The sequence below is a fragment of the Heliangelus exortis genome, chromosome 27 (assembly GCF_036169615.1).
Source record: "Heliangelus exortis chromosome 27, bHelExo1.hap1, whole genome shotgun sequence".
Classification (NCBI taxonomy): domain Eukaryota; kingdom Metazoa; phylum Chordata; class Aves; order Apodiformes; family Trochilidae; genus Heliangelus; species Heliangelus exortis.
Window position 1 is genome coordinate 825,028 of NC_092448.1, and position 20,788 is coordinate 845,815.

At 44.7% G+C, this 20,788-nt stretch overlaps 1 protein-coding gene and 1 long non-coding RNA gene across 2 annotated transcripts in view; one reads left to right on the forward strand and one right to left on the reverse strand.

Annotated features, from left to right (window-relative positions):
• Positions 1 to 3,351, reverse strand: part of LOC139787626 (POTE ankyrin domain family member B-like) — a 133,773-nt gene extending 130,422 nt beyond the window's left edge. Inside the window, exons 1-2 of the mRNA XM_071726884.1 lie at positions 2,903 to 3,351; positions 1,439 to 1,538 (exon numbers count right to left, since the gene is read on the reverse strand). The gene's annotated coding sequence lies outside the window, so the exon portion shown is untranslated. The remainder of the gene's footprint in view (positions 1 to 1,438; positions 1,539 to 2,902) is intronic.
• Positions 3,352 to 12,741: 9,390 nt separating this feature from the next.
• On the forward strand, positions 12,742 to 16,278 carry LOC139787950 (uncharacterized). Its single transcript, XR_011722738.1, has 4 exons — positions 12,742 to 13,139; positions 14,781 to 14,844; positions 15,540 to 15,620; positions 15,939 to 16,278. It is a non-coding gene; the product is annotated as an uncharacterized lncRNA (long non-coding RNA).
• The last annotated feature ends 4,510 nt before the right edge of the window (positions 16,279 to 20,788 follow it).

The following is a 20,788-nucleotide window of genomic DNA, read 5'->3' on the forward strand; positions in this document are numbered from 1 at the left end:
CTTGCTGCCGTGTGTCCCTGGCTGGCTGGCACTGAGGAGCCCAGAACTGGACACAACGCTCCCCTCACCCGTCCCCAGGAGAGGGCAAGGATCACCTCCCTCCACCTGCTGGAACTTCTGTTTGTAAAGACAGCCCAGGAGACCAGATTCCTTCTAGGAACCTAGGACACACTGCTGGCTCATGAGCAACTTGGTGCCCACCAGGACCCCTACCAGCCTGTGCTGAAGAGAGGATCCAAGGCTGCTTCTCAAAGCTTTTCTTACTGCTCTTTCCATCCCTGGCAAGATTCAGTTCTACCTGGGATGGATGTGGCTCTCCTGCCCTGCTCCCCAGCTGCTCTGACCACCTCTCTACTCCTCCCAGGGTACCTGCCCTTGCTTCCCGCCTCTGCATGCTTCCTCCTTCAGTTTGAAGGCTTTTAGGAGCTGCTGGCTCATCCACGCCGCCCTCCTGGAGCTTTTCCCTGGCTGCGGGATGGGGAGAGTGGGGAAACCGCAGCTGCCAGCATGGCCCGGGAACCAAGATGGCCGCCAGGCAGCCCCCTGCATGCCCCGGGACTACAGCTCCCAGCATGCCCCGGGACTACAGCTCCCAGCATGCCCCGGGGTGCTCCTCCTCTCCTGCTGCCTGAGCCCGCCCGACCCCGGGGCTGCCCCGCCCCGGCCCAGCTGGGAGGGGGAGCAGGAGGAACATGGACATGCAAAGCAGTCACCTGGAAAACAAACACCTATGCTCCTTTTGAAGCTTTTTGTAGTCCCTCAATTCCTGACCACACCTGTCTGTAACTCAGTTTGGACATCTTCTTCTTCCTTTTTTGACCTTTAGTCCAATTCTCCTTTATTACAACATAACCCCAAGAAACAAAACAGGGCAAATGTGAAGAAATATATACTGCATGCAAATGCAAAATAAGAACATCTCAGAAAAAACCTTTTAGAATTCCTGCATGGTTTAGGGAACATTTTAGAATGACATTTGTCTTGGTTTACTTTTTCATTTTAACCAACCACAATGAAAAAGCATATTGGAAAAAACACTATGGCATTCTGGTTATATCAGAGACACTTTAGTGTAGCTGAAACCTCAGGTGCAAACAAAATACAAATACGACTTTTGTTTTATCTTTTAAGCTTTTACAGGCACAATGCACCCTTACAATTTACCTACAACAACTCTAAACCAAAAAGAAGGACTAACTTGACAATTCAAAAAATAGATAAAACTACAACACCATTCCCTACATCTGACAGAAAGCAGCTTGGCAATTTGAGATGACTAAACTGAAAAAACTTAGAATTGTCATAAATCAACAGCATTGACTTTTCCAATCATTTGTTTTGGCCTTATTCAATGTAGCCTTGTGTAAGGAGATGTAAACTCTTCCCTTTCAGCTTTTTACAGGTAGACTTTATGTTTATGTAAAAGTCATCATGTTACCTGGGGTAAGCACTTGTTGGCAACTGGAGCATCAGGAGAAACCTCTGCTGACAGGCTGGGCAGGTATGTTCCTCAGACTCCAGTAATGCTGTTCTAATACCTGTGTGGAATTAGAATCATAAAAATTGTTTTTAAAGAAAGGAGGGAAATTTTGGAGTTCTAATCAATCCTAAAAATAGGTATATGGTTAAAGGGTGAGTAAGATCTTGGGTGGAGAGCATGAGGATAAAAATGCTCAATAGTGTAAAAAAAAATTTCTAGTATGTACCAAATAACCACACGGTTTTGGTATTTCACTGCTGTAATATCTGAAGAGTGGGATTAGGCTGTGCCTGGATGTTTCATCTGTCTTCTTCCCACTGTCCAGTAGAGTTGAAGCCACCAGCCTCAAGGTTAGGGAAAAAACAGTGGTCAGGAAAACGTTCTGAGTTCTGACGGATTAAACATTTAACTGTTTAAATATTAAATAGTGGTGGGTTTGTTTTGTTTTTTCTAGTCAGCGGTAAGTCACCAGAGTCATCTTATAGTAGAGAAAGGGCTGTGGACAAAATAGTTTGATATCTAAGACTGTCAGCACCTGCACAATTACACACTCTGCTCATACTCCTCCTTTTGTGTGTAAAGGGGATTTAACCAGACATATAAAAAGGGAAAAGAGCTTTCTGCTTATTTTCCCCTTTCTGTAAGAAGCATCCTTCAGGATAAAGAGAACTGGAAACAAAGCAACTTTGTTATCTTGTGTTTCTGCTCTCAGAAGATCAGATGTGACTGTTTTGAATTAACAAACATGCAAGGAACACTTACATTCCCAACAATAATTGTTCCCACAGCAGGGAATAAAAGCTGCATCAGTCAGTGGGGCTTTGCAAACAGCACACAAGAACTCATCAGGTATGGGATCATCAGAAGAGGAGGAGGATGAGAAGGAGGGCTTTTTGGATAAATAGAAGGGCTTTTCCTTCTTTCCTTTGGCATATGCTTCCCTGTAGGCAGAGTGGGGAAGGAAAAGGACAAAAAGTTAAAGACGGGCACAAGGAAAAAATTTTCAAGGTTTGGATTTTATCAAAGGAAGTAAGAGGTGGAATTTTATACTGGAAAGCCCAGTACCTCTCAGCCCAGGAGACCAGATTTCTTCTTTGAACCTAGGACACACTGCTGGCTCATGATCACTTTGGTGCCCACCAGGACCCTTCCCAGCCTGTGCTGAAGGTACAGAGAGGATCCAAGGCTGTGTCGTTAGATACGGATTATTTAAGCTGGCAGACTGCAGGGCATGAAGAAGCAATAGTGGAGGGGCTGGGACAACTGAAAAGCTATTAGAAATTTTCTGTGAGAAATGATAGAAATGAGGGACAAATGGCACAGCTACTGGCTGCCTTTTCCTCGTGAAAATAGGGACAGAAGAGGGAAAAAATATTCCATCGCAGCCCACCTCCAATCACCAACCAACACAGGTATTCTTACCTCTAAATCTCCTGCTCCACAATGACAGGCAGCAACCCCGCTTCTTCCCGTGACACTCCACTCCTCCTCAGAGCCAGGGACTGCAGGAAGGCTCAGCCAGGGCTGATCTCCTCTCCCCCGGGAACAGCTCCCTGAGCTGACACACAACCCCATCTCCATGCTGGCAGGAATGGGTGCCTGAGGGCTCCCTGTGGCAGGGCCGACTCAAGAGGGAGCTCCACGGCTCTTCCCAGCACCCGATGGATGTGGATGCTGAGGAGCAGGTGGCAGCTGGTGGGAAAGGAGGGGGACAGCAGCCCAGCAAGGAGCAGGAGGAAAGGGGGATGGGCTGCTGAGCTGCCTGACTTTCTATAGGGTGTGGGCAGGAGAGGGGAGGGAATAGTGACCCCTGTCAGACCCCTCAGGATCACAGACCGTCCTTCTTTACTTCTCCAACTCAAACTTTAGTTCTTCCACTCCAACTATGACACTGATTTTTTCCATTCATGGGGAACCTCACCAGACCACCATCACCTCTCCAATAGGATGGACAGAGGCTCAGCAACTGCGTCTGCCAGCTCCTCAGGACCCGTGCGTGGACCCTGTGAGGTCCCCTAAACTTGTGCACCTGCAGGTTCTTTAGATGATCACAGACCTCTTCTTCTCCCCCAGTGGGGGCTCCTTGGTTGTCCCAGGCCCTGCTTCAGATTCAATTCTACCTGGGATGAATGTGGCTGAATGGGATGGATGAATGGGCCTGAGAGAGACTGAAAAGGCCCCAGGAGAGGGGAGTGACAGAGGGGTGGGAGAGGGAGCAGGAGAGAGGGGAAAGGGCGAGGGGAGAGGAAGGGAGAGGGGAGGGAGAGGCAGGAAAAGGGAGAAGCTGCAGGAGAGAGAGGGACAATAAGGCCAGGAGAGGAGAGGGAGAGAAAGAGGTGGAGAGAGAGAGAAACAGCAATGGCTCTGAGAAAAGGCAGGGAGGAATTGGGAAGTGTTGAGAGGGAGACAGCCAGTGAAAGCCCAAACTTGCGATGGGCAAACGACAGAGAGGGAGGGATGAAGAGCTGGGGACAGGGAGCTGGGCAGAGCCCCAGAAGAGCAGTGATGAGCAGCAGGGCCAGGCCCCAGCACCCTGGGCTTCCCCCTGGGGTCTCCATCTCTGCTGTCTGCCAGCACTGGGGGCACCCAAAATGTCCTGCCTGCTCCCCACAGCCCTCCTGAGTGCTGGGGACAGCTCGGCTGTGGTGTCCATGTCCCAGGGCTGATTTGGGGGTGTCAGGGCTCTCCTGGGGCACTCTGGGACTGAATGGGAGCAAAGCAAATCCAACCCCTCCCCTCTGATCTTTGTCCCTGTTATAAAATGTTGTGGATTGTTTATTAAACTGTTATATGTATTAGAAATCTTTTATTAAAGTATTGTAGTAAGTTGTTTTGGAAAGTGGGTGGAGCATTAAGATCACAGCCTGGTGACGTAGAGACGAGAGCAGACGAGAAGGCCCTTGGTAACAACTGGAACATGCGCAGTGTATCAAGAAGAGAAATGTAACAAGAAGAGGGGTCTTTAAAAAGCCTGCCGTGAGGAAAAGTGGGTGTGGCAGTTTAGCAGAGCTGAGACTCTCCTGTCACCCAGCGCTGTTTTGCTCATTATTCTACTTGCTACAATTAAATAAATTCTAATTCGGTTTAAAAAGACTCAGAGTACATGGTCAATTTATAACAATTTGGTGCCGTGACTCGGATAAGGGAATAGTGTATGGTGGCTCTTCGGAGGGGGCCCCCGCAGTGATTTTGCGGCTCCGGAGACTGTCAGTCCACTCAACCCTTACCGACGAACCTAAAATCTAGAATATTGAGCAAAAGGAACCGGTAAAATCCCATAAACATTCTGTGCACGGAAGTCCGGACGAAGACGCGTGGGACGCGTAAGTATTGCGCAAGGTATTGCGCAAGGAACAATCCGGGGAGGATTGGCCGTCCGGGCGGGGTTGGTTATCCTGGAATATAACGAATGAGAGGTTCGACATACTGAACCAAGCGAGTGCGGACCCTTTAGTACTGCGGTTCCCATCTCCCGCGAGGGACTGGGCCAGGAATAAGGGGAGCGAGTGAGTGTGTGAGAGAAGATATTCCAGAAGATGGGATCGAAGGGCAGCAAGCCTTCGACACCCATGGGGAGGGTACCCCTGGTGCCTAAGAATACCCCTTTAGCATTTATTTTAGAAGAGTGGAAACACTTCCCAGGAGCAATAGGGAAGAGCAAACAAAAAATGATTGAATATTGTACCAAAGTATGGGGAGGGAAGAAAATTTCTAAAGAAGTTATATGGCCGGTCTATGGGTCTGATAAGGATTGGGTAAGACAACTATTAAACTTTTGGGTTAACGAAAAAGAACCTCTTAATTTGGAGGAAAGTCAATATGCAGCGATATGGTTAGAAACACCCCAGGCTGCATTAAATCCATTGAAAGAAGTGAAGGTTGGACAGAAAAAGAGGAAAGAGAGGAGAGATGAGGACTTTTTAATTCCCCCTCCTTATGTCCAACCACTATCACCCCCTCTTGCTGCACAACCACTATCACCCTCTCCTGCTGCCCAACCACTATCACCCTCTCCTGCTGCCCAACCACTATCACCCCCTCTTGCTGCACAACCACTATCACCCTCTCCTGCTGCCCAACCACTATCACCCCCTCTTGCTGCCCAACCACTATCACTCCCTGCTGCCCCTTCACCATCACCCCCTGCTGCTCAACCAATATCACCCCCTGCTACCCAAGTTGCTCCTGTTGCCCCACTAATATCGCCTCCTGTTGCCTCACTAATATCGCCTCCTGTTGTCCCACTAATATCGCCTCCGGTTGACCCACCACAATTGTCTCATGTTACCCCACCATCACTACCTCCTGTTGCCACACCACCATCTTCTCCTGTAACTCCTGAAACTCCTAGGGCACCACCCCCTCTGTCAGAATTTTCTCCTTCTAGACGGAGAACTAGGAGCCAGACGAGGGCAGTTCAGATGTACCCCTTAAGAGAAATGCCTATGGGAGGACCGCAACCACATATAGGGTATATATCTGTACCCTTAAATTCTGCTGATTTGCGAGAATTTAAGAGGACAGAAATGGGCAGTTTAATTGAGGATCCACTAGGGGTAGCAGAGAGAGTTGATCAATTTTTGGGGCCAAGTCTTTATACGTGGGAAGAAATGCAATCCATCCTAGGGCAGTTGTTTACTGCTGAAGAAAGAGATATGATCAGGAGAGCAGGGATGCGTTTATGGGATGCCCAACATGCCCAGGGACCACAAGCAGACCTTAAATGGCCTCTACAGAATCCAAATTGGGATAATCAGAACCCAGTACATAGAATTAATATGCAGGATTTAAGAGTAATTGTGGTCCAAGGAATTAGAGAGGCAGTACCTCGTGGTCAAAATATTAATAAAGCATTTAGTGAGAGGCAGAAGAAGGATGAGAGTCCTACGGAATGGTTAGAGCGGTTAAGAAAAAGTCTCCAACTATATTCAGGAGTAGATCCTAGTACTCCTGTGGGGCAAGTACTACTTAAAATCCATTTTGTGGCTAAGTCATGGGAAGATATCAGAAGGAAGTTAGAAAAATTAGAAGACTGGCAGGATCGAGGATTGGACGAATTATTACGGGAGGCTCAGAGGGTATATGTTAAGAGAGAAGAGGAGAGCAGTAAGCGGCAGATAAAAATGATGGTAGCGGCAGTGAGGGAGGACTGCAAGAGTAGGCCTCCCGAACATAGAACTGCTGGGCGGAAAAAAGAGAACCAGACAGTAAAAAGAGAACAAGGCAGTTGTTTCTATTGTGGGAGAAAAGGACACATTAAACGAGACTGTCGATTAAGAATTAGGGATGAAGAAATGGTAAAGGTAGAATAGGGGTGTCAGGGGCTCTACATTTTGGGGGACCGGAGTCATCGTGAGCCCTTGATAACTTTAAAATTGGGTCCCCAAAAACAAGAATTTACATTTTTGGTGGATACGGGAGCTGAAAAATCGACAATTAAACAAATTCCAAGGGGATGTAAAATTTCTTCTGAAAAGGTACAAGTAATAGGGGCAAAAGGAGAACCTTTTAGGGTAAATAAAATTAAGAATGTAGTATTCGAATCTGAAACTAAGACTGGAATTGGAGAACTTTTGTTAGTTCCCGAGGCAGAATTTAATTTGTTGGGGCGAGATTTGATTGTTGAATTACAGTTGGAAATTAACGTGAAAGATCAGGAGCTGACGGTATTGGCATATCCCTTAACTGTAGAAGATCATAAACAAATCAGTCCGGATGTGTGGTATTCTCCGGACACAATTAGCAAACTTGAAATTCCTCCCATAAAGGTCCAAATTACTGAACCACAAACACCTGTAAGAATTAAACAATATCCAATATCCCTAGAAGGACAGAAGGGATTAAAGCCAGAGATTGATCGACTAATAATACAGGGAATTTTAGAGCCCTGCATGTCACCATTTAACACACCAATTTTACCGGTAAAGAAACCAAATGGGAAGTACAGGCTAGTACATGATTTAAGAGAAATAAATAAAAGAACAATAACACGGTTCCCGGTTGTAACAAATCCTTATACGTTGTTAAGCAAATTAGGACCTCATCATTCTTGGTACAGTGTGATAGATTTAAAAGACGCTTTTTGGGCCTGTCCCTTAGCAGAAGAATGCCGTGATTATTTTGCATTTGAGTGGGAAGATCCAGATACTAATCGGAAACAACAACTGAGGTGGACCGTGCTCCCACAGGGGTTTACGGAGTCCCCAAATTTATTTGGACAAGCATTAGAAGAATTACTAAAAGAATACAAAGTACAGGATGGAAATATTTTGCTACAATACGTAGATGATTTGTTGATAGCGGGAACCGAAAAGGAATCAGTAAAACAAGAAACTATTGGGCTATTAAACTTTTTAGCAAGTAAAGGACTAAAAGTATCTCAGGAGAAACTACAGTTTGTAGAAGAAAAGGTAAAATATTTGGGACATTATATATTTAATGGAAAAAAGATATTAGATCCGGAACGAATTAAAGGTATCATAGAATTACCCCTGCCAAAAACTAAAAGACAGATACGACAAGTATTAGGGCTATTTGGATACTGTAGACAGTGGATTGAAAATTATAGTTGTAAAGTAAAATTTTTATATGAGCAGTTAATAAAAGATAGTCTACCTAAATGGACTGAGCGAGACCAAAGATTATTTAAGGACTTAAAAAAGGAATTAAGTCAAGCTCCAGTATTGAGTCTTCCAGATTTAAAAAGACCATTCCATTTATTTGTTAATATAAATGAAGGATGTCAAAAAGTTAATAAAGGAGGAAATAGACAAAAATCATTCGGGGGACGCCCTCCAGCATATCGACCCTTTTCACATATACAGATAGATTATACTGAATTACCCAAAGTAGGAAGATATAAATACTTATTAGTAATAGTAGATCATTTGACGCACTATGTCGAGGCATTTCCAACTTCAAGAGCGACTGCAAACCAAGTTACAAAAGTGCTGCTAGAACAGGTGATACCTCGATATGGTGTGGTAGAAGTAATTGATTCGGATAGAGGAACACATTTTGTTTCGGGAATTGTAAAGGACCTAATGGAAAATTTAGGTATCAAATGGGAATACCATACACCATGGCACCCGCAGAGCTCGGGAAAAGTTGAGAGGATGAACGGGGAGATTAAAACTATATTAACTAAATTGATGATTGAAACTAAATTATCATGGATTAAGTGTTTACCAATGGCGTTATTAATTCTAAGGACTAGGCCGCGGGCCGACCTAGGAATATCATCTTTTGAAATGGTGTACGGTATGCCCTATCAGATAGAAAATCCCCAGACAAATATTTTAATACGTGACCAGGTAATTAAGGAATATATTTCACAATTGGCCAAACATCGTAATGATCTCTGGAAACGTGGGTTAATTGTACAAAGACCCCCTCTGGATTTAAATACGCATAACATCAAACCAGGAGATTGGATATTAGTTAAAACTTGGAAAGAAGAAACGTTAAAACCTAAATGGGAAGGACCTTATCTTGTTCTGCTTACTACAGAGACTGCTGTTCGGACTGCAGAGCGAGGGTGGACTCATGCAAATCGCATTAAAGGACCAGTGAATCCCCCACAGTGGAGAATTGTTAGTCACCCAGGAGAAACCAAACTGGTGTTGAAACGATGAGTGTCTTGTGGTGGTTCTGAGCTTCTTGTATAGAAGGCGGTTCAATGTTTTCTTGTTTATAGCTTGTTAGTATTATACTTAATAGGAATTGTTATATGTCATTGTTGGTTGTGGTTGTTATCTGTTTGTGTATTTTAAATGCAAAGGATGTAAGGAAAATTGGTGGAAATACTATAATTGGGGATTGCCTCCAGAAGGGGTTTGTGACTCCTGTTATAACATAGAAATAAGGAGGTGACTATTAAAAAGATTTATACTTTTGGTTTTATTTAAAATTTTGAATACATCCTAATTGTTGCTGTTCAGTGTAGGTTCGAAGCCCTAAACATAGAGTGCACTTCTTGAATGGTGAGGACCAAATCGTGGGCTGCAGCGAACTCGCAGGTTCAAAGACAGAAGGCTCGGCTGGTGCTCCTGCTGCCGAGAAGATGGTACACCCTGTGTCTGCTGGGGCAGTCGACAGGCGAGGCAGAGGAGGAACCCAGAGAAACCACAGCCTGAGACCTGGAGTGTGTGGGCGGCCATGGCCGAACTCCCATTCTTTCAAAAGGAAAATAGGTAAAATAAATGGGCTGGTCCCTCACTGGACTAGTAACAATATTGGGAGAAAAATGCAGAGGAGGCAATTTAAAAAGATTTTACAGACACCTCTTTTCCTGTACATCCTTTGTTTCATGATACCAGTTTCAGATTCAACTAATCCACATGAACCATACAGGTGGACATTAAGTAGACTTGAGGACCAGAAGATTTTGAGTCAATACACAGGGCCAGGAGAACCAAATTTCCATGTATATTTGTGTGATCTAGTAAAAACAGAACCATGTTTGAATTATTATCCGTATTACATTTGTCCTGCATCAAATCCAGGGAAAGCATATTGTAACTATCCAGGGCATTTTTATTGTGCATATTGGGGTTGTGAGACTGTTGCTTCAGATTGGAAAGTTACCACACCTGACAAATATATAACGTCTTTTTGGGGAAATGGAAAATATTGTAAACCTCCTATTCGGGATGTCTCGTGGGGAATAGTTAATTTAGGAAATTGTACAGGTATAAGTTTGAAAGTAAAAAGGATGGAGGATGATAAATGGTTAGGAGGCCAACTATGGGGAATAAGGCTCAGAGAACAAGGAGCAGATAGAGGAGGACATTTTATTATTAAAAAGGAAAGGATTCCTCCTGATTCGATACCTGTAGGGCCTAACCCGATTTTAAATTCTAGAAATCTAGAATATAAGCCTTCTCCAACTAATACAGTACAGTTTGGTGAAACAAAAACCGGAATAGAGAGTAATAAAGAATTTATTACTCCTGTACCAGAACCTATAAAAGAACTCAGCAATGATCCCTTATGGCATCTAATGCAAACTTCTTATGTAGCACTAAACAAGAGCAAGCCAAATTTAACAGAAGATTGTTGGTTGTGTTATAATGTCAGACCGCCCTATTATGAGGCTATAGCAAGAACTGACAGGGTCCAATGGTCTAATAGGACTAATCCAAAAGAATGTAATTGGGAAGAATATCGAAATGGCTCTCAGGGAATAACAATTCAGCAGGTAACAGGGAAAGGAAGGTGTATTGGGAAAATACCAGCAAAATATAATCACCTTTGTAATCGCACCATAACAGACAATAAAATTCAGGAACAAAAGAATAAGATGCATAAGTGGATAGTACCAGGGGAAGGAAATAAATGGGTATGTTCGGATACAGGGATCACACCTTGTTTATCACTGCATATATTTAACACCTCTAATTTTTGTATCCAGGTGACAATTATCCCTCGAATAATATATCATACTTCAAATGAAGTATTATATTATTTTGAACATACAGATGAAAATATTAAGAGGCAAAAGCGAGAGCCTGTTACTGCAATCACCTTGGCAACCTTGCTCATAGCAGGAGGAGTAGGGGCAGGAACGGGAATAACTTCTCTGGTAAAAGGGCAGGCAATGCAAAGATTGCAAGAAGCAGTTAATGAGGATATTGTCAGGATGGAGCAGTCTATAAATGCTCTGGCTACATCTGTAAAATCTTTATCAGAGGTAGTGTTACAAAACAGAAGAGGTTTAGACTTGCTATTTTTAAAAGAAGGTGGGTTGTGTGTAGCTTTAAAAGAGGAATGTTGTATATTTGCTGATCATACCGGGGTAGTGTTGGATTCCATGGCGGAACTAAGAAAGAGATTGGAACAACGGAAAGGAGAATTAGAATCCAACAGATCCTGGTATGAAAATTGGTTTAACTTATCTCCTTGGTTAACCACTTTGATTTCGACATTGGCTGGACCAATCATTACGATAATATTGGGACTTATATTTGGTCCTTGCATATTGCGTTTTGTGTTACAATTTGTTAAAAAACGTCTTGAGATTGCTAAGTTACTGGTTTTAACATCAAACTTAAAATTGCAAACTGTATCGCCTTCTGTAAGCAGTGATGAATATGAAGAAGGTGAAGTTTAATAAATAAAATAAATATCAAAAGAAAAAGGGGGGAATTGCAATAAAATATAGTTTTGTATTCATTTATCAGAGTTACTACAGGGTTTGTGTAGTCTGTTAGATTTCCAGGAATTAATTCTACTTGCTCTGTCTCTGTGGGTCCTTTTGGGTTGAAGTTTAATAAACAAATGAGTATCAAAAGAAAAAGGGGGGATTGTTATAAAATGTTGTGGATTGTTTATTAAACTGTTATATGTATTAGAAATCTTTTATTAAAGTATTGTAGTAAGTTGTTTTGGAAAGTGGGTGGAGCATTAAGATCACAGCCTGGTGACGTAGAGACGAGAGCAGACGAGAAGGCCCTTGGTAACAACTGGAACATGCGCAGTGTATCAAGAAGAGAAATGTAACAAGAAGAGGGGTCTTTAAAAAGCCTGCCGTGAGGAAAAGTGGGTGTGGCAGTTTAGCAGAGCTGAGACTCTCCTGTCACCCAGCGCTGTTTTGCTCATTATTCTACTTGCTACAATTAAATAAATTCTAATTCGGTTTAAAAAGACTCAGAGTACATGGTCAATTTATAACAGTCCCCAAGGTGACTGAGCGGAGCTGTGGCACGTGCTGGAGAGCATCCCCCTGGGAGGTAACAGATGTTTGCAGAGCAACACTGAGATCTGCCTGAGAGGTAAGGTGTCCAATGGCCACCGGGCAGCCCAGGTCCCAGGTGAGATGGTTCTCTTGGAGGCCACCAGAGCAGCCTTCTTCTGGCCCTGGTTTTGGTGAGAGATAGAGTAGCACAGAGATGTTTCCCAGGCATCCAGAGCTGTCGAGGGTTTCCCAGTGCCCCCATGAGAGGTTCTGCTTCCAGGTAGCCTCTCCCCATGGAGCAAAGGCTGTATCCAGCCTCCCCAGCATGGGTACAGCTGCCTTGGGGGGGGGTCTCAAGGAGGATGAGGTCTTCTGCCTGGTGCTTCTGCAAGAGAAATGAGCTGCAGCCCCGTGCTCATGTCTGGCTGGTTCAACATCTCTGAGTGCCTCAGCCTTTCAGCCCTGGGCAGTTGCAGCCAGGCACTTTTCAGGCTGTGTCAGATGATGGGAAGGTGGATGCTGGTGGTGTGTTGGTGGCTCTGTTCAGCTCCCACTCCAAAGCTGTGATCGCTGAGATCCGGGGCCACCTTGAAGGCCCTGGCAGAGATCTCCAGGGAATTTGTATTCCATTTTTTGGTATCTTTGGGCTACAGTATGCTGGGGCAATGGGATGCTGGGGTTCCAGGTGCTGGGGCTATGGGGTTGCAAGGTTGTGCTATGCCAGAGTTTAGGTGTGCATGTTCTTGTTCCTGACCAAGTCTGGGTTTGTTGGCCTGGGTTCCTGGGATGAAGTTATTTTTACCTTGTGTTCTGAATGGTCTTTTCTTGTGCAGGATGAAAGCTTGTTTTCATTTTTAGGGTTTGATTAGGGACCCTTGGTTTGTGTACCTGGTATCTTCAGGTTGATTGTTTTGTGGTTGTGCTGGATTGTGTTGTGTTTTCTGTCTTGAAACCATCATTTCTGGTCTGACCCCTCTACAGCAGGTAGGGCAGTGTGACTGATGGTGTGGTCTTGCATATTTTTAGGGAGTAAGTGGAAATGTGTGGTTGGAGCCTTCTGCATCACTTACCCTTTGATTTCTTGAGCGTAAATCTTGCAATGCTTTCCTGAGGTGCAAAAATGAAATGGGAGAGCAGATCTTCCTCACACACACACACACACACACACACACACACACACACACACACACCCTTCCCCCATCTGAAGATGAACAGACCAAATGTCTGGGGCTGTGTTCTTTTATTAAACGTGTGTCAAATATCCAGCCCACACAAACATCTTGTATGCAGAGAATGGCTGCATGGGCCTGGGGCTTGACCATCATCACCTGGAAGGGTGACCCATCAATGCCCCACCCTTGATGCCCCATCAAGGTAAAAAACCTAAAGCTGCTCCCAGTGCAAGAGGAGTTTCTACTGGAAATGAGATCTTATCCATCAGAACTGGAACCATCTCCGTGATCACCAAAAATCACAGAATTGTCACAGTTGCAGAAGCTCTCTAAGATCACTGAGCATCACCCCCCCCCCCCCAGTGCTCTGCCCCCCCCCCCCCCCGGCTTGTACTGGGAGGTGATGGGAGGGGGGTGGTTATCCCAGTACTGCCCAAACTGGGGGTGAGCAGACCAAGCTAGGGGGAGGGGGTCATGGATTCGAGGAGGGACTCCAGCTTATCCCAGGGGTAGGGGGATGGAGTTGGGTACCCCCCCAAATCATCTGGAGGGTGGAGGAGCTGTGATTTGGTCTCCCCCTACCTCATCCTGGGGGAACCAAGCTCGTCCTGGGGTTTGGGGGCTGCAGTGGAGGAGGCTCAACCCCAGCCTTGGAAACCCCAACTGATCCCGGGGGTTGGGGGCTCTGATTGGGGACATCAAAAATATCCCCGTGGTGTTGGGCTGCAATTGGCAACCCACAAACCATCCTGGGGGGCAGGGGACATGATGCATGACCCCCAAATCATTCCAGATGATCTAAATTACCCTGGAGGGTGGACTCCCAAAATATTTCAAGAGAGCCCAACTCATCACGTGGTGGAGGCTGCAATGGGGAACACCACCCAATCCTGCTGAAGCCCAGCTCATCCCCCATGTGGGTGTGATGGGTGCCCCCCCAGCTCACCCTGAGGAGTGTGCAGCATGGCTGTGGACTCCACAACATCCTAGAGGTGGCCAGTTCTTTCTCACCATTTTAGGTATAAAAGTCTCACTTGTGATTCAGGAAATGCAGCTTGCTTTGTGGAATAGCACCCTGCTCCCCTTTCTGTGCAGAAATGGGGATTAAGTCAAAGATCTGGACTCTGTGTGTGCTTGTGGCACACCAGGGAATGGACCCACTTTGGGGACAGCACTGTGACAGCATCAGAAACTGCAGGAGATGTATTAAAGAAAGGGAGTGCTGTCAGTAAGGCAGAGTAGTGCACAGATTCCCCAAATCCGTGAAGAAAATGAAATTCCATTTCTTATCTCAGTTTGAAGGTAGCTTTTACAAGCTTGTGACTGCTGTCAGTATTGCCAGGTAGACATGAGTGGTTTCAGCAGGGGAGGGAATGCAAGCCATTGCTTGTGTCATTTCTCCATGGATCTGCCTAATATATTTGTGGTTTTAAACAATGTTCTCTTCTTCTAGACCTGTCCCTGGTCACTGTCCTGGAGAGTGTACTTTTGAAAAAGATGAGTGTGTGTTTACCCATGTTACGATCCGAGTTATTATTTATATTTTGTTTGTGAGGAAAATTCAGCCACTACTCATATATGACGCGTGAATTTACAAAAATAACAAAGCTTTATGATTTAAACAAGTTAAAAGGATTTATTTAGGATTTATACAATTAGTTACTTTGGAGAGAAGAGTCGTTAAGAAGAGAAAAGAAGGAGGGAGTAATCAAGATGTTATCACCGTCCGCCGGCCCTGGCCTCTGGCTGTAGTCGGGTGCGTGGGGTCTGTCGCTCCTGCCGCTTCTCTGTCCCGTAGCTGAAGACGAAGCGCCGAGAGGGGGGGGGGAAGAAGAGCTGCGCGCTTCTCCTTTTTCTCTTGGAGTTTTATACAGCAGAAGGAGTTCTGTCTTTTCATAGATCACTGGCACACAGACTTGCTAGAAATAACACAGGTTTTGCCATCTCAAGAACTTCTCTTTTATTTATTATTGTCTTTCAGTCCTTGTTACCCTGCTCAATTTATTATCTTTGTCTGGACCGTGTACCAGGAGGCGACTGGATAAGCAGTCTTATCTTTAGGAGCTTGTCAAGCATGATATAAAACAGAAGCTAGTTAAGTTTGGGGAAAAATTCTGTTAATTGAGGATGTTTGGTATCTTTTAAAAAGAGCAGAAAAAATACTGATTCGAGAGACATATTTTGTGTTTTCAAAGTGTTTACATCAACCCAGAAGAGGAGAGGATCCAGGGATAGAGGGGTCCAACTCCCACTTCTTACACCAGACCCAAAGGAGACGACACTGCTGGGGTAGGTGAGTTAAACTCCAGGCTGAACTTTCAGAAGGGAGACTGCCAGTTACCCAGCAGTACTTTGGAATGATAGGCTAGACCCAGGAGAGAGTTTGTACTGTTCTGTTCAGAACAGTTCTTACTCAACTGGAGTGAACACTCATTACTATGATTACTCTGCCCAACTCTTGCAATCTCACAAGTATAACAGTCTGTGCCAGAAAAATCTTTCTGAAAATTGTTTCAGTCATAATTTTTAAAGTAATGAGCATGTCCAGTATAATGAGGATGCTGAGAGAATGCATTCTACTTTGCTCATACTTGTTTGTGTATCTTTGTAGGGCTCCCGTGAATACAGAGGCATCCAACATGGGCTGTGGACAGAGAGCACCCCTTGTTTCAAGGTCACCAAGAGGAACCTCTGGAAAACAGTGCTTGACATTTTTCTACCCCATCTATGGAGCCGGGACTGGATTATGAAGTGTTGATCTACAAAAGGAAGGTGATGGTGAAGAGATTCCTTTGTGGAGGAGGAGAGGGGAAGGAAGGATCTCATGGCCGTGGGGATTGATGGAATTAGGAAAGTGACAGGAACTAGAAGGTAAGAAAAACAAGCAATAAAGCAGCCAAAATGGAATAGTGAACTGAAGTATGTGCTAGAATCCAAGTCTGGGGTTGTATAAAAAAATGTAAGTTGTTCAGATATAGACAGCTTGGAATGGAGACCTGAAGAAACTGAAGTGACATCATTTCTTACAGATGAAGGAAGGGAAGGAATTACTGAAGGCATGTAAAGGCTGCAAGTACGAAAATAGTTCATTAATTCAATTTTTTTTTGTCATGTATTTAACGGCTGTTTCCCCACCATTTTTGGCAGTTTTTTTCTTTCGATCACTTGTGTCCTTTTCCCTCAGGTGTCTAAAGCCCTGTCTGGATGTGACACCAACACTAAGCTGTGATAAACCAGCTGCTTCCTGCAGCGTGGCCTTTCTGAGGTGGCACCAAAGGCAAGGGGGGGGATGCAAAGCCAGAGCTCTGCCTTTGCTTTCAGCAGTGCCATCATTTCAGTGTTGCCAGAGACAAAGCCTGCTTCAGTTTCTCTGTCAGAGTGGAAGCTGAAATTGCTACTGACACAGCACTGGGCATGAAACTGCACTTCCTCTTAAAAGCCTGAAAATTAATGTGTTAGAAATACCACATGCCGAATGAGTCTGAGAATTTCTCTAAAGGTGTAGAGCCACTGATCTTTGATTTAAATGGAAGTTGGATTGTTTTGGGCTGTTCTACTGTTCTTTTAATTTGATACTGGCCAGAGGTCCTGTGTTGACATTAGAGTGGGAGGTTGGTATTGTTGAGTTTTTAGGTTTTGCTCTTGCTGTGCTGGATATTCTGGTTGGATGATAGTGAAATATTCCAGTAGGTTTTTGGAGCACTGGATCGGGGCACCTAAATGATTGTAAATATTCTCTGCTTGTGGCTCAGACTTGAGTAAATGTAAATATGGAAAGTGACTGCATGGCAGCACTGTGTGTTGCTGTTTCTGTTCCTTTTCATGTCTGTATATTTCTATGCTACTAGGACCGGCTTTTCTATTTGTACAGATATTTGATCTCTTTCCTTTGTCTTGCCTTTGTTACCCAAATTGAGGAGAAGTTCTTCCTCTCTGCTATCTATTGATAGTGATTTGTAAAGTTTTGTAGGGTGAATTTGGTCAGAAATTGTTAACCAGCGGAGGAAATTCCAGCTCTTTATTGATAGGGAAGAGAAGTGTCTTCCTTGTATTTTGGTTAATAGATGTCCAAAAAACATCTTAGTTTTATTTGTAATTTTTCAAAAAAATACCCGATGAGAATAACTCTGTTACATAAATAGATATTGACATGTGGTGTATTTAGCTTTTGATTCCATTCAAGGTCCAGATGATTCAGGTGCAGTCATTACAATCCAGTTTTGAAATAGTGCTCTTGGCCTGGCTTTGATCAGAGGTTTGCTTGCAGATGTCACTGGACTGAAGAAGTTGCCTAAGATGGAGCTGAAGCAGTTCCTGTCTGTTTAGAAAAGACAGCAATATGGGCCAAGAGCAGTGCTCCTTTTTTCCCTTGCAGACACAACTGGCTTAATTTACGCTGTGCCCAGCCAGTTCCACTTGCTTTTCTTCCAGCTCTACCTTTTTTAAAATGTTGTATTTTGTTTCTCACCGGTTGTCTCTTTCGCTAAATTTAATTTATTAATTGAGGTTTGGTGTGCATGTCATAAATCAAAATTTTTTTCCCAATATCCAACCTAAACCTTCCCTGACAAAGCTTAAGTTCATCCCCTGTTGTCTTACTGGCAGCTACTTGGGAGAAGAGCCCGACCCCCAGAGCAGCCCTGGTGTGTCAGCTCTTAAATGGCAGAAATCTCCATGTGGGTGTTTGTTTTTGGTGACTTTGGAACGAACACCATTAGAGACGTTCCTTTTTGTTGTGTTGGCTCAAGCCTGTTCTTTTTTTAAAAAAAAAACAACCTTTTTTTGGAAAGGAAAAGGGAAAAGCTTTTCTTGGCCTACTGGCTGCATTTCTGAAGGGTTGCCGTTGTTATCAGTACTCTGATTGCTTGGCCAGGGAGGTTTGAGAAAATAATTTTCCTGAAGAGGGCCCAGTGTAGCACAAAAGAAAGTAACTGTCCTTTCACTATTAGGAAATCTAGGAATAAATTAAGTTATCTGGCCACAGCATGACTATTATTTTCTTGTTTCCCTAAGGATCCCTAAGGATTTGGCGTAACTAAGGAAATCTATCAAAGTTCTGTGCTTTGAGTGTGTAGAACATGTAGATTCTGAAAAAAACCCCACAGCAAAATCATCTCATTATGATAAATGGCTGAGTCTCTGGTAGCAGCAAATGAGACTTAGTTTTATTTTGGCGAATAAAGGCAATGCAAACAGCGCTGGGTGCGTGGGGAGTCTCCACATTAAATTAAATTAATATTAAAAGTTTAATCTTTTGGCTTATATTCCATACTTTAATACATATTCATATCTATTCTAATACATATTCGTGACCATTCTGGGAATAGGCTGGGTTATGTTTATTAGTTCTTGGAAGAGGCGGCCTTCAAAGGCACGTGGCCACTTTATCTCTGAGGGTCCTTTTGACCCCCATCTGGTGGTCGCTGGATGAAGTCAGTGTCTGCCTCAGTTTCCCCTCTTGTCACCCTTCGATTCCACACATGAGCTCCTTCGCCCTTACCTGTGCAACACTCTGCAGTCAGCAGCAAAACCAGCTTAGGTTAGCACAAGAGGATGTACATTGGAGCCTTTTTTTAGGGTACAGGAACTGTGCATGTCTTGTTTCTTGTTCCCCTAAGCCTTGTGGTTATACAAGGAAAGGTTACATCTCATTCCCCTGATTCAACATTGTGCCTTATCCACACGAATCCATGTGTTTGCATATTTCACACTACAAAGAGGAAAGTGGATTATTTTATAAATATTCACAGTTGTTAAAATGTTCCTAAAGAGCAGATAATGTTGCCTCGAAATGAGATGAATCCAGACTGGTTTTAATTGTGTTATGAGGTGAAGTGAGAAATTTTGAATTAAGAAGCCAAGAGAGCAACCGAGGGGTCAAATGTTTGTGGGTTTTGGTGCAAAAGGAAAATAGTAACCTGATTGGTGGTGGTGCTGTGGGTAGGGTTCTGTGTGAGGGTTAGGGCCAGCAGAAGTTTTCCTAACCGGGCTTTAAATCGGAAGCTTGGGGCAGCTTCTCCCTGCTGCAAGTTTTTTGTTGCTGTTTTTTTTCGCCCACCACGCATTCTTCCTGGCAGTTAACCCCCACCTCCAGGTTCCAGGAGCCACATCAGGAAGCTTCCCAGAATTTCGAGATTTCCTTCCCACCCTTGCCCTACTCAGGCTCCCGTCTCTGGTGCCTGCAAAAGCAGAAGCTTTGAGCATTTCATAGGGACTTTGTGAAGGCAGAGCTTGACTGTGCTGCTGCTTTTAAAGAGGCTGAGTATGTATCTGGGGGCTGTGTTTCCAAGTAGAGAGGAATAGGTATAAAGACTGAAAAAATGGGGGTCGCTTTTTTTTGGGGGGTTTCTTTGGGTGTTTTAGGTTTTTTTGATTTTTTTTTTTTGTTTGTTTGTTTATTTGTCGGGCACGTGAGCTGGGAGCCCGAGAAGGTCATGGGTGGGAAGAAATTCCAAGGTCCAGGTAAATTTCTGAGGTGTCTCCTGGAAGCTGGGGGAGGGAAATTGCCAGGAAGAATTTGTAGAAAAAAATAGAAATAAAAAAAAAATATTAGTGGGAGCAGATCTAGATGCCCGGTCAGGAACTGGGAGCAGGGAGGGATTAGGGTGTGATGTTCTCAGGTGGGTTCCAGCTGAGGCTGCTTCATCCCAGGTGGGGACAGTCCAGGAGGGGAGGGTTTTTTCCCAGGGGATTGTGGGAAAGAGGTGGGGAAGGAAATCCCACAGCAGCTCCAGGAGGGAGAGGGGATCAGAGCCAGCATGGGGTGAGGAAGGGCAGGTCCTGTCTGACCAACCTGAGCTCCTTTTATCATCGGGGAAGGCTGTGGATGGAGTCTGCCTGGACTTGAGGAAAGCCTTGGACACCATTCCCATAGCATTCTCCTGGAAAAGTTGTCAGCCCAGGGCTCAGACAGGAGCACTCTGTGCTGGGGTAGGAACTGCTGGAAGCCCCCAGAGAGTGGTGGTGAACAGTGCTGATCCAATTGGTCCCCCCCAGGGATCAGTGTTGGGCCCAGTGCTGTTTAATATCTTCATTGGTGATTGAGGTGAGGGGATTGAGTTCACCATTAGCAAATCCTCAGATGACCTCAAGATGGGGGGCAGTGTGGATCAGCTGGAAGGCAGGAGGGCTCTGCAGAGGGACCTGGACAGACTGGAGAGTTGGGCTGATCCCAACGGGATGAGGTTCAACATTCCGAGTGCTGGGTCCTGCACTTTGGCCACAACAACCCCATGGGGGCTCAGAACAACAGACTGGAAAGTGTTCAATAGGAGATTGTGCAGGCAATGGCCCTTGGACCAATTCCAACAGGGGCAGACATTAAAAAATGTGCTCTACACTGGAACTGGGAATGGGGGTCCTACATGGAGCCTCTGGCAGAAAGAAAGCTCCAGGAGAGCTTCCGAGGTCGACCTCTAGGATTTTGGGGTGGGAACTCCAAAGGCTCTGAGGCCAACTACA